Source organism: Rhyacophila brunnea, unplaced genomic scaffold (genome assembly GCF_057557595.1).
Source record: "Rhyacophila brunnea isolate RB1 unplaced genomic scaffold, BYU_Rbru_1.0 scaffold_1, whole genome shotgun sequence".
Lineage (NCBI taxonomy): Eukaryota > Metazoa > Arthropoda > Insecta > Trichoptera > Rhyacophilidae > Rhyacophila > Rhyacophila brunnea.
In genome coordinates, this window is record NW_028232751.1 from 50,235,371 (window position 1) to 50,247,500 (window position 12,130).

Genomic DNA, 12,130 nt, shown 5'->3' on the forward strand with positions numbered 1-12,130 from the left:
AAAAAACACAAAGGAAGACAAAATTCAAATGTGGTCACGATCCTCAGCCACGAGAGTACGACTAATAAGAGTATTAAATTAATTTTCGGTGCGTATCGTTCATGAGAATGAGTCATGTTCAATAAAATCACCAAAATAGTCGTTATACATACTTGGTGACAAGAGATTTGATTCTTGGAGTAAATTTAATATGAATCTCGTAGAAAACCTACGGAGTCTATCAATCGCAATATTGTAAATTATAATGAAAAACTCATCTTAAACAATCAACTATTCATACTTTCTGAAAACTTGTTTTTATGGAGCTCTGCAAAATACATTGCGGAGATGACACCATGACTGGAAGAAAAATTTTCTTTCAGTCATGGTTCATCAATTTTACCATTCCAATTAAAATTTATGTGACAGCTGCTGACTGTCAAACATTAATTATTGAATCTGATTGAAATCTCGTTAGAAACCGTATGAAAAGTGATTTTCATCCTAGCAGTTTATGACTTGTGATACAATACCAACTAGGTATATACCTAGATGGTATTGTGTAGAGAATTATTTTTTTGGAATGATGAAAAAATGGGCCGCCGTGAAAGAATTTTTACGCACAAACAAAAAAGCTTAAAAACCCGTGACATGAAAAATGGATCTGGACAAAAAAGAAACGAGAAAAACAAGCATTTCGTAAATATACAAAATATTTTTATCTACACATAGGTATTATACTAGGGTGTTAAAGTGATCGTTTCACTTCTATGACTACAGCACTGTTTCACTACACTACTGTCATCAGACTTTGTGGTTTGTTTTTGTGTTAAAAATAATGTATTTACGTATTATATAATATAATATATAATTTTTATTACTTTTAATAGTATACTAAAAACTGAATAGGTATATAAATAGGTTTATTATAATATATTGAGATATACCTACCAATTTATGGATACTGCCGACTAAGGAATCCAATCCCGGGATCCCGAATGATGAATCCCTGGATTGGTAAACATAATCCCGAAAATTTCGGGATTGATTTTTTTATCAATCATAATCAAATAATGGTATGTGTACAAAATCATTATTTTAGTGACGTATATATACCTGCGCATGTCACAGGGGAATTCGCCGCATGGTCGCGGATAATACATAATCATTTTTGCTGCCATACGGAATCGTAATAACATCAGAAGAATAATAAATCCGTTAATTTAACCAGCTAGACGCCACTGACGTGCTGGCACGCGGACGGCGTCTAACCGCCAGCGCCACCGACGTGAAGGCATGCACTTGTTTCCACGGCGAATTATATGAATGCATGTTTTAATTTTCTTAAATAAATAAGTTTTTCTTTCACATTATTATTTATATTATAATATTGTTTACCTTTCCCCATTAAACCTATGTATTTCCAAGATTGAATGAACACAACATTAACAATAAATATCTTAAATAGTACATATAAATTATACCTACTAGACATTTGGACCGATTTTATCAATGTTATTTGTATATTATAAAAAAATAATATTAACTATCGAAAAAATGCCAATCCCGGGATCGTCAAATTGTAGTCCCGAAATCCCAGGATCAATATTTTGGCTCGGGATTGGATTCCCTACTGCCGACGTTATCCCTATACGTTTAATATATTATTATGTAATATTGCGTAGAGCATTAATTTATAATTAATCTCTAATCTTCACCATCATCACTTTAAATAGGACCAATACTCTACCAATCAATATTTGCCCAGCGGATACAATATAATATTCACGAGAATCGTGTTGATAGCAGCAGGTAGGTAGTTTCCTTTCTGTAAGTGTACGCGTTAATAATTTCTCCGCCCTCCAGCCCCGTACTAACGTAGGGGTGGTTATAAACGATTTCGCGAAATACGTTTGAAGGCGAGTGATCACATCTTCAAAAGCGGTTCTTTGAAAGGGGAAAATGAGGATCGGCATTTCTTCATTTTGCCGACGAAGTTTTTTTTCTTTTCCACAACTGACAGTTTCAGAAGTGGAGTGTGTCAAAGAAAGTAAGTGCTATAACGCCTGTTCGACTATAAATATTATTAATATTTATTATATAATGTTGAGCGCATAAGTAAATAAAACAAAACATTTTTTTTAATTTTAATGCATTGATACGATATAACAAAAATAATATGTCAAGTCTAAGAGAATTTAAATGTCGAACATCTTCGCATAATGGTCTATGTGCGTGGGGGCGATACCCGAGAGATGCAGGTTCAATTCCTGCGGGATGTCTTACTTTTTTCAAAAAGATTTTTTCTATTGGTTTATAATATATTTTTTCAAAAGTGTTTTCAAAATTATGTATGTTCAATAATTATAATATTACATTCTTAAATCTTGTGGATTATTCTTTGAATAAAAAAAATAGTTAATTATCAGCAATTTCAAGTAAGTTACAACAAAAAATCTTGGAGTGGTAAATGACGTCAGTGAGTAATTAAAAATAATAACTGCTTTGATTTCAAATACAAAAGCCGATCGTCAATAGTAGCTCAATTTGGAAAACCCTTCTGAGAGTATTAAAGCCATTAGTGAAAATTTGTCGCAATTAAGTATGATTCCTTTAGCATAGTTGTCTATGTGCGTGGGCGCGATACCCGAGACATGCAGGTTAGATTCCTACGGGGTCTTACTTTTTTCAAAAAGATATTTTCTATTGGTTATAATATATTTTCTCAGTGTTTTCAAAATTATGTATGTATTTTATATAGGTAATTTGTATTTTTTCCGGATTTGTCACGAGAAAGGCAGCGCTCTGTCTCTAGACTAGCCGCGTAGTTGAGTACTTACCTACCATGAAATAAAAATAATATATAGGTATCTACTATCATAGACGCAATTCAAAATATTTGTAAGCATAAATCTAAACACGTATTCTACTCATAATGTTTATCAAAACTGTATTTGTTTTTTTTTGTTATTTTATTATGATATTATTTTACTGTTATCGTATTAAACATACATAATTTTGAAAACGCTTCTGAGAAAATATATTATAACCAATAGAAAAAATCTTTTTGAAAAAAGAACACCAGCTTTCAGGAATCGAACCTGCATCTCTCGGGAGTCGCACCCACGCACATAGTCCACTATGCTAAAGGAGTCATACTTAATTACGACAAATTTTAACTATTGGCCTTTTAATATTCACTGAAGTGCATCCCAAATTCAGCTACTATTTAGCGATCGGTTTTTGTAATAATAAGTAAAATTATTTATGTTCAATAATTAGAATGTAACCTAAAAAAAAGTTAATTAAACTCGACTATTATCGTAGAAATTTACTCAGATGCGAGTGGCAGTCTATTAATTTCAGGTTATCGATCAAAATATACAAACCACGGTTCAGAACAAAAAGAGTTAGGAATGGTTAAAAAAAAACTGAAATTCGAAATGTAGATAGAAATGGCGGCATTCAAAATAACGGGAAAGCTGGGCGAGATAACAAATTTGGTAAATTACTTTTTGATTGAGTGTAAAAAAAGTTTGAGCTGCCATTTTGGTGAGGGCATATCGCGTACAAGTACCAACTTTTGCCAGTTTATTGAAGGCGCGATGTCAAAAAGTTGCTTTTTGACGGATCATATTTGATCGTCTCCCTGGCGGCCGCATTACGCTGAAAGACCTGACTATAGTTTACAATTATTTACATCGTTAACATTATCTACTACATTTCACATGACGTAAGGAGTTCTAGCTATATGCTATAGTTTATGAAGTAAAGCCAAATGAAAATTAAGTTTCGCTGGATTCGATTCATTCATTTTCGACAATAAACCTTTAGACCAAAAACGTTTTTCTTCAAAAGTAGTACCTATGTCAACCATTAATAAATGGGTGAGTCATTTATCTGTTAACTATATACCGATGGCCTAATCTCAATATAACGCAAATGACTTTTTACAAATTGTTCAGGAATCAAAAAAAAAAACTAAATATTTAAAATCCCGTATCTGACTTTAATTATTTTCAAATACACCAAACCGGCTGTCATCTTCGGATTGTTCTAATAATGTATTGATAATATTTATATGTTTACTTAGGTATAAGATAAACCTAATCATTATTTTGTAAAAACATGGCGTAAAATAGCCTATGACGCCATTTTTACCAATATTCATACCTAATTAATTATCTTCATGACTATGAGAATGTCAATAATTCACAGATTGTTATCACAGATAAATATCATTACATAATATTATTATACGTTTATTACTATAAAATCCAAAATCTAATCCAATCCAATCCATTCCCATTAAATTCACATAAGTAATTATTATCTATGGTCTATGGTCCACGTATATTTTTATAATAATCTGACAAAATATAAAAAAGTCCGATTGAAATAAAATGCAAAAAATATATACTTATACCATTGTTTAAATAATAACTGTAATTATAAGATCTGTTTTTAGATTTTTTATTAATATATAATTACAGTGACATCTAGATAAGATGCCTCGAAGATTCATTTAAATTGGATTGTAATCGGAATTAGATTCTGATATAATTTGGACCTATATGCTTCGTAATTCGGGGAATAGATGGCTCTATGAAATCGAAACGTTTGATTTTATCCCCCTTAATAGTTCGCATATGTTGTAACAACATACCTAGCATGCCGATAACCCGTAACGTAAAAAATGGTAAAGCAAAGTGCATAACACCTAATATAATGATAAAATCCAATAAAATGTGACATATATATTATTATATAAAGATAAACATCCAAATTTGTTATATTACTTACTGTTTTACCTTTTAAATAATTCGAAAGTAAAATTTTGAAGTTAAATTCAACACACGTCATACAACACGCTTGACAGCTTAGAGGCAAGATACGGGCTATTAAAGGTTTATTTCTGCAATGTTCAGATACAAAAAATTACTAAATCGGCTATATCACTTTTGTTAAAATAACTGCAGATATGGGAATTTCGCAGTCGATGGGCAGTATTTTTGTTGTTTTTAGTAGGTACTACAACAAAAAGTCATTTTCGTCATATATGTGAAATATGGGGTATTGACATTAGACCATCGATATGATTGATACACACTGTGTAATATTCAACAAGCGAATATTATTACTTAGTTAGATCATTCTTATTTGGTATTAATTTAAAATTTTCCCTGATTTATCAATACAATTTTTATCAAGATTTATCAAAAATTGTGTACATTATTTAAGTCTAGGTTTCCTATGTAATGTGATCACATAGATATCCTCATTTTGGTAAATGGTTTAACGTATGACATAAAAAATATTTTCGATTCGCTTATATGTTCTGATCAATCAATTACTCTTGTCCATGTGTCACCTTTACAAACTAAAATGTGATACTATATTCGTTTATAGCTTTTCGAATGAATTAGAGATCAAAATTGTATTAGATAGATACCTAATTCGAACACATAGGTAGGTACCTAAGCTTTTTACACCTCTATCATATCTTATTGTCAAAGATATTTAAAGAAAAAACCTTGTTCTATATAGATAGAGCATAAATGTATGAAATGTAAACAAAAAATACCACCAGCACATTTATGAAGTTAGCTACAAGTGATATTATCGCATTTTTCCCAAACAGAGCTGCACTCGGACATAAAAACGCATGTTTTGTCAACGTTCAACAGACCTAAATAAAGCTTTTTTTAATACTATTTCAGATTGCAGAGTTTTAGCATAAATTTATGCTCTAATTCTATGGTCTCCAAAGTGGGTATGCGAGTCGTACCGTGGGCCTACTAACGGTTCTAATAATGATAAAAACTGATTATCGGGAAGTAAATTTTTAGAAATTTCATTTTCTAAAGATAAAGAGATAAAAAATAGTAATCGACTTTTTTGAATAGGAATTTGTTAAATTTAGTGATATTTCTTTGTGGCGAGAATTTAGGAAAGTTAGGATAACACTGCACTAATCCAAAATTATTTAAAGTTATTACTTGAGATAGCATTCATCATTTAGAATTCCACTATATTTCATTATCTTATCGTTAAATACTATATTAAACTCTACTATATTTTTCAACAGATTTTCTATTATCAGGTATGGCCCAGGTGGATTAATTCGTAAAGCATAGATAAGATATTGGTTAATGTTCAAAAATATACCCTGATAGGTGTGTTTCTCAGGTGTTCCAAATATGTACATAATTTATCAGTAGTGAACATCCAAATACAACTTTCAAACGGTTTTTGTACAATGATCAATGTTAATTTATTTTGAAGAGTAGCTTGGTGCGCACTAGGCGTAATGTTGTATTTATTTAGTCAATTGCAACCATTGATGTAGTTGCAACATGTAAGTATGTATTCATAACAAATATTACAATGCCTAAATCCCCCATCAAAAATCTTGTAATCGACACAGTTGGGATGATAATAATATTATATTTTGTAACTATAAATGAGTCGAGGCCAGGCCAGGGTGCACAGCCAAACAAACAAACAAAAAAATACCGTTAATTGTTTCTGGGCGGACGAAGGACCGAGAGTAAGTACGTTCAGTCGGTAACCTACCCCCGAGCCTTGAACGTCGCGTCTAAATACAATTTGCCACCTTTTCGCGCCAAAGCGTGTGTTTACAAATATTGATAATAATTAATAAATTGTTACTCGTCTTAAAAGCGAAATATACTTACGTAATACTTAATGTCCCTGAATCCGTATTTTTAATAAGTGTAAAAGTATATATCAACACCCTACATAATCCCATACCTATCAGTATATACCATATTATGTTATATTTACACAAGTTTTCTAGGCCTACTAAAACAACAATTAATAAAAGGTTACACAATCAAGGAGTGGGTGGGGGTGGAAGAGAAAGGACACCCTCAATTATTTTGCTAAGTTACAGCTGAAATACTCCACCAAGGACTAATTATGAAGACTTTGCCAAAATGAATAGGACAGTATTGGAGCGAAACTTAACACTCTTTGGGGAATTGGTAAATAAACCGGGTAAAGCGTCCGCTTCACTTACTTAAGGATTACATGAAATAGCATGGAAATACAATACACATATCACATTACGTTTTCTTAACATTATTATTTTTATCTAATTGTATAGAATAGAAGATCATCAACGCTGTACAGAAGCATTATTAAAAAATTTTAACTAAACCAAACTCATAAAATCAATTATGCTTTCCTGCTTTCTTAACGGCCCACGTGCTCGTCGTAGGTCAAAATTGAGTTTTTATTGTATTTTCAAGCCATGATCCTGGACACTCCTTAAACGTTGTAGATAATCTATTTATATAATTTTGAAGCCTTATTATCCTTTATAGTTATTTTAAATATTTGATGACTGCATAAAGTATTTTTGTTACATAAAATAGTATTCTTTTAAACCTCTCGCTCTTATGTTTTAGAATGTAGTCATATTTCGGTACATAACTGTGCAGTGGTGTTAAGATTTTTTACGTTTATTAATTTTTAAACGCATTAATAATTACGAGATAATTTTTGTAAAATATTCACGATAAAAAATTATATTGATAATCTCTGTGATCCCAAATTTGACAAGAATTAGGCATTTTATTATTCAAAAAATCGGCAAGATTAACACATTTGAAGATGATTCTAAAGATACTTATTATAAGCTATGTCTTTGACCATTCAAGTATGATAGACATCTTATGAATAATGATTGCTTTATAATAATTATTGACCTAAGAATAAGGTAGTGTTTTTTTGAAATACGCCATTTCTTTTGTCATTCCCCAGTAGTTAAGCTACAACATACGGCCGTAGCCATAAATTGACAAACTATAATTGAAGTAGGAAGTAAAATGATATTGACGCGCGTGTTTGAACATGTACCGTTTAAAAAAAAAATAAAAAAAAATTCGGTTAGGTACATGTTCAAACACGCGCGTTAACATAATTTTTTTCCCTACGTTAATTATAGTTTGTCAATTTATGGCTACGGCCGTATGTTGTAGCTTAACCACTGGGGAATGACAAAAGAAATGGCGTATTTCAAAAAAACACTACCTTATTCTTAGGTCAATAATTATTATAAAGCAATCATTATTCATAAGATGTCAATCACAATTGAATGGTCAAAGACATAGCTTATAATAAGTATCTTTAGAATCATCTTCAAATGTGTTAATCTTGCCGATTTTTTGAATAATAAAATGCCTAATTCTTGTAACATTTGGGATCACAGAGATTATCAATATAATTTTTTATCGTGCATATTTTACAAAAATTATCTCGTAATAAATTATACTAATGGTTTCATAAATGTGTTTAAAAATTAATAAACGTAAAAAATCTTAACATCACTGCACAGTTATGTACCAAAATATGACTATATTCAAAAACATTAGAGCGAGAGGTTTAAAAGAATACTATTTTATGTAACAAAAATACTTTATGAAGTCATCAAATGTTTAAAATAACTATAACAGATAATAAGGCTTCAAAATTATATAAATAGATTATCTACAACGTTTAAGGAGTGTCCAGGATCATGGTTTGAAAATACAATAAAAACTCAATTTTGACCTTCGACGAGCATGTCCCCCCTTAAGGGCATCGGTGCTGTGTGAAGATCGGAAATGATATTTTGAGCAATTATTTTTATTCCAAAGACTCGAAGCTTAAAATTAAACTATTTCTAGTATAAAATAGGCTATGGTAATGGAACGTGATTTTATATGTCTGAAAGTATCCATATAAAAATATTGTTTTCTCTGATTATTATTATTATTATTTAAGTATTTTGTTAATGAGAAAAAATGAGCCTTCAGATAAACATAAGTGATTATTATTTTTACGGAACGCAAATTGCTCATTTTTTTCCAAAATTACGAGGCAATTACAAACCTAATTGAAAAATATACCGCAAATATTTAAATATATTCTAATAGATTTAAGTTTTGTACTATTCCATTTGAGTCGTTTTTTGCGACCCGAGTTTCGCCTTTCGTCATCTCCAGGCGCTGTGTACATATCGTATGTGCCAATCTTTATTGAACGGCTTAAATATTTGCTATTCAGAATTCTGCTATGTATATTACAATTTTCACACTGTTAACTGAAAACTTACAATTCACACTTACGATAAGTTAGAAATGAAATGAATAAACAGCTTCAATTGTGTTAGATAACCATGTTTCAAAAACAGTCAAGTCAATATGGTCAACATGCCTTGACAATACCCATGAACATTATCAAAATACTATGTGCGTTAAATATTTACCTACTACAAACATAATATTATAATGTTATTTTATTTGTCTCAAATTTTATGTTTAGTAAACGTATAATTGGAGCGTCCGCGATGGCCAAGTGGTAACGTATCCGCTTGGTAAGTCGAAGGGGTACAAATCTCGGGTCTGACCAAATTCACAGATTGTTTTTCAATGTGTGTTTGAATCCGGAGCATGGATCTAATAGGTTGAGTAAGTGGCTAACACTTATTTCTCGTAATAAGAAATGTTACAAAACCTCTACGGCCAGAATCCATACCGGATTGTAGAACCAGCATATTAATTAATTAGGAAATCTATAATCATACTATTTTAATAAACAATTAAAAATTTCAATTATCAATAATAAACCAACAATGGCGCCCGTAGGTGTGTATAACACGAATATGTAAAAAGAGTAATGATGTCCTAGGAATATATAATTACAAGATAAAAAGAACTTTTTATATATACAACGTTTTTAAATTTCATAAATAAACTTGACTTGACTAGCTTAAACGATCAAAAAAATTTGTACTTGATAGAAATACTGAATAATGAAATGTCACTTCATATTGATTTCCATAGTAACGCACGTATATATTATTAATTTTTTAGTTGCTAGGACCCCCTAGGAACCAATAATAGTGGATTGGATTACGGATTTCTTCCGAAATAACTTTTCATATAAAACAGAATTAACTAAAATGAATTCAATTCTACTTAAAGATGGCTAAAAGTATTCAAAAAATGCATTGGCATCGTGTTCTGATATATTCTAAAAGTTTCAAATGTCTAGCTAGTCGGGAAGTTAGTTAAAAATCGATTGCAAGATTTGTACCGGACAAACAACCACCGGACATAATATAAGAATACGACCTAATAAAAACGTAATAATAATAATAAAAGTATGCATTTATTTACGTTGTTATGTAATTCGATCAAAAATCTAATAAATCCAATGAACGACATAATGTACACAAACATTGGCATGGCGCTGGTAAGGCTGTCTTGCTAATTAATTGACATCCTGGCTTTGATTATTTTATAAAAGACGCTGTAGGTATCTTAATAATATAAAAGGTAAATCTAGTATCTACTAAGTATTATATAATATATTCTATTGTCAGCAGTTTGTCAATAGTCGCGAATCAGGCATACAAGTAGGTACCTTTAGCATGGCCCCATATCCTGAACCGAGCCCTTAGGCTAAGATCTTTGGCGGGGCCCCCTATCTATCGCTAAAAATAAAGACAGTGTGATGCTCTACAGATATTGTAATACATCCATTTGAATTATGGAGTTGTCGAGTATCAATGCACAATTGAAAATTATATCTTACAACCACATACTTTTAAACAACAACATCATTGAAGAAAGCGACTTTTTTACTATTAGAGAGAATTTGTGGTGAGTGTTTATATGACTTATCTGGTCGACTCGCCACGCCGGGCCCTTCCTGAACCCAGGCCTCCAGGCTAGAGCCATGTCATCCTCCCTTTATGGGGACCATGACCTATAGTCACATCTGTCAAGCTTGACGCAATAGTTTCTTATTTTCACCTTAAGGAAACCAAGAGATTTTAAAATCTTAGGTTTTATTATTATTATTTAAAGACGTTTATTATTAACAGTTTGCTGGATGACTAATTTGGTAATCATCATCGAATCTGATACTACTGCCCTCATTTGGGACCATACTCTTACAAAGTTAACCATCATGGAGGATGCTACGTTACACGATCTTCGGCCTCGACAGTGAGTTATCTAGGTATCGATTATATTTTGAAGGTCATTCTTCAATTTTCTGCATACAAGTAAGAACTTGTAAAATCGATTATCTAAAACAGTGAAGCTTAGCTTAATTTATTCATTTTCACGGGCCACAGTGGGTAAAAATGTTGAAAAAAAAATGATATATACTAGATGAGACAAATATTTTATTATTTTTATTTTTTTAGTTACATTTCGTTTTGTTACATTTAGTTTCAGCTCCTCCAATCACTCGATAATTATATTGTAATGAATACAGCATTCATATGCTGTAAAACAACATTTTAAATACTTCCATATATTTAAATATATGATAATAAAATTTGTTTTTTGTCTCCTGAACATTTGACATTTGGTCTCTTCGACAAACCAATCCTACAGCACCGAAATGCTATTTTGGGCCGCATACTACCCACGGGCCGCGATTTAAGCATCACTGATATATTATAATAAATGTACCTACTTATGATGTAGCCTAATTCACTATTTGAGAGATTAATAAATAGGATATCTATGTTTGTTGAATTACTATTAAATACAATAAAACTACAATAATATTATCGGAATTAGAAAAAATTTATTATTATTATTTGACGAGAATTTCATAAAATATGTTTTATTCGAAAAACACTAGGTAGGTACATATTTACGACAATCTTAAGGAAAATATTGTCATAACTCATTGACCGTACAATTTGTCACTGTCAGAGAGATGGTCGTTTGATCAATCAGCCACATAATGCTTTGATGTCCCTCCATAATCATAAAAATCAATACCTCAGAATAATTTCAGTTGTATTAATGAACGTGAACAAAATATAATATATTTTGAAGTTATACTTCTTTTGGCGGGTTTGGGAAAACAGAACAGAGTGTATTTTTGGCGTGTGACGCCGATGTAACGCCTTTGGCTTGAGACGGAAGTTGCGCGCGCCGATGCAACACAATTTATTATTATGCTTATTCATTAAGATTTGAGGCTATATTTATGTAAGTATTATTTATGAGTAAAATAATATATTAATAAATAAATAAATTTTGTGAATGTTGAGTTGGTAAATAATTCAAATAATGGTATGTTGTAAATTTACAATATTTAGACACTTCATACGCAA